The sequence below is a fragment of the Lolium perenne genome, chromosome 7 (genome assembly GCF_019359855.2).
Source record: "Lolium perenne isolate Kyuss_39 chromosome 7, Kyuss_2.0, whole genome shotgun sequence".
Classification (NCBI taxonomy): Eukaryota; Viridiplantae; Streptophyta; class Magnoliopsida; order Poales; family Poaceae; genus Lolium; species Lolium perenne.
This window is the reverse complement of record NC_067250.2, coordinates 82513813-82516794: the sequence shown is the minus strand read 5'-3', so window position 1 is coordinate 82516794 and position 2982 is coordinate 82513813.

The window sequence follows — 2982 nt, the reverse complement described above, 5'->3', positions numbered from 1 at the left end:
CCGTGCCGCTGACGGGTCGGCCCCGCGTCGGTTGGCCTCGCTTTTCGTTGTGTCCGGCGTCCCCGGAGCGTCCCCTGTGGGACGGGGACGGGCTCGGGGCGCCGGACACCGTATCGGGCCGCGCCGGACAAAAATGGGCTTTGGGGGACGCGGCTGGAACGCTTTTTTTGTCCGGCGCGCCCCAAATCCCTTTGGGGGACGCTTTGGGGGACGCGACTGGAGATGCTCTTAGACCGGCCAGGACACACCGTTCGTTGCCGCGCCAGCAATAAAAAGAAGGGGAAGGGATAAATGAATGAATTTATATGTGCAACTGACGTGACGTGGGCCGCGACGTCGACGATCCTTGTACTTGTACCGTTTGCATCAAGCGCGGAATTGAAATGAATTCCTAGCTTCGTCCGAGCTAATCGGGGCATGGTCGAAATTAGGGACGATTGTTTCGCGGCTTATTAGCTTAGGGCATGTACAATGGTCTTATCTTAGTCTTATCTTAGGAATGCCACATAAGATAATTGCTGAGTTGGAGGAAAGAGAAACAAAAAAGGATCTTTGCCTTCTCTTGGCTAAGAGATCATCTCTTAGCACAATATGTCTCACCATATTTTTAGGAATACACGAGACTAAAGATAAGACAAAAAAAATAACTCATTGTATACCATATTTTGTTGTTATATCAACAGACATAATATAAGACCGTCTTATCAACCATTGTACACGCCCTTACAAATGATCAGCTAGCTAGCTAGTGTGCTGGGATTTCCTGTCGTTAGTCAATGGCTGGAGCTGGAACTGCTCGATCAGGGATGCATAACTAATTGCAGACGACTATACTCCGTGAGTACGAGTAGAGAACTGGTTTCTGGTTAGTATTTTGATATGTTACCGCGAGGAGGGTATGCGCATTTGTTAAAGGCGCTGCAGCTGGGAGTTGACGATGGATCCACACAAGTTTGTGTAATCAAGATTTCTTTGGCTCGTAGCTATGGCTGTCAAGTTTGACTATAGATCCCATCTTCCGGGGACGCACCGTACGGCAGCGTACGTCGCCTTCGCGGAACGGTAGAGACGACGCACGCGATGAAAGAAAAACGAGCTAGCTATGTGATCTATGCACCCAGAACTCTCGGTTACCTTTTTATTACGACGCAAGTTTCCAAGTAAAATAAAATATAGGGTAGGTCGGCATATGTAGATACGTAGTAGCCACTTCCAGCGACATCTCGTACGTACAGACGCCCATGTCGATTGAGCCCATTTCGTACGTGCCATTCGTGCGCCTCGAAACGGTACCTACGCTAAGCAACGCAGCACCAACAGAAAAGTCCGCGTTAAGCAACCGCCGCCGCCGGCGGCGGCAGACAGACAAGGCTTACCTTTTCGCGAGCCCCTGCGGCCGCCGCGGGGTCACGGGGACGGCGGCCGGCCACCCCGGGCGGGCGGTCCCTGGCCGCGCGCTGGGAACAAAAGGCGGGACGTGCGTGCTTTGAGTCCAACCCACGGCGTCGCTCGCGGCCACCACTCGTCGCCGTGCCGTGCGCCAGTGAGCTAACGTTATTATTGGTTTTTGTAGGTAACAAACTCACGTGCATGTAGGGGTGGAAACTGGTAGTGGATAGTCCATATTATCCGATATTCGTATTCGAAAAATTAAAAATGGAAGTGGTAATATCCGAATCCGGACGTCTGTAGAAATGGATATGGTAAATATCCGGATCCGTTTTTCAAAAAGCAAATACAAATATGGTATTGAATTTTGAAGCAAATGTGGATATGGAAATGGATATATCCGTATCCGAATAAGATTATGTCAGCAAATTTTAGTAATTCAACCCCAATATGCCAATTATCTAACCTAGAGAAACTAACAAATGGGCAAAATGTTCTTTTATGTCATTTCATTTAAACTACTATGCATTATATCAGTATATTTATCTCTCTACCATTCTATAGTTGGCGTATTATAAGACATGAATATATTATTTCCTTATATTCGTATCCGCTCCGAATTGAGAAAACATCCGATCCGTATTCGTATTCGAGTAACATCCGCTCCGAATTCGTATTCGGCAACATCCGTATCCGCATCCGTATTCGTTTTGGAAATATGGAAACGGATATGGGAAGGGCACTATCCGATCCGCATCCGATCCGTTTCCACCCCTACGTGCATGCACCCTAGAAAATTAGCTCACATGGTGCAGGCGCGTTGTTTGCAGCGGTCGCTTCTCCGCGCAAAAGCGGCTCTGATTTTTACCGGTGCTTCATCTACAGCAGCGGCCCCGACGTAAATAGATCAAACGTCTTCCTATATGGATAGAAAATGTGTAAACTCTAGCCACGGATCTATCCGTGTCATTGTATTCCTATCGGCGTCGTTCTAGAACCCTGTTCGCCGACCGTCTGCTTGGACCCGACAACCAATATCGGCGCGCAGGATATGTTAGTCCAATTGCAAGGCCAATTTCGAGGTACAAAAACTAGGACCATTTTTCGGCTATTTGAGCCATATAGACTGGCCATTGATCCATTCTTGTTACAAGCAGATAGACCTCAACAACTTGATCGAGTCCTTCTACGACACAGTCATGGCCAGCTCATCGGACGAGGAGTCGAACGGCTCTTCGGAGTTCATGATTGTTGTGGCCATCCTCATCCATGACCACACTTAGAGGCAACATCCTGTGCGCAGGGGCTCGGCGAGTCCTCACATGGGAAATGCGGTGCGCAATTAAGAGGGTGGCAACTACCGGCTCCAGCGGGACTACTCCCCCCCCCCATGAAGCCAGTCTTCAATGCGAGTCTGCTCCAGCGCCACTTGCTGATGACAAAAGACCTGTTCTTAACTATTCTACGAGGCATTAGGGACTATGATGCCTACTTCATTCAGATGCAAGCCCGATGCCACTGGTAAGTTAGTCTTCAACTCTTATCATAAGTGTTCCTCAACTATTCGCATGTTTGCATATGAAGTGTCGGGTG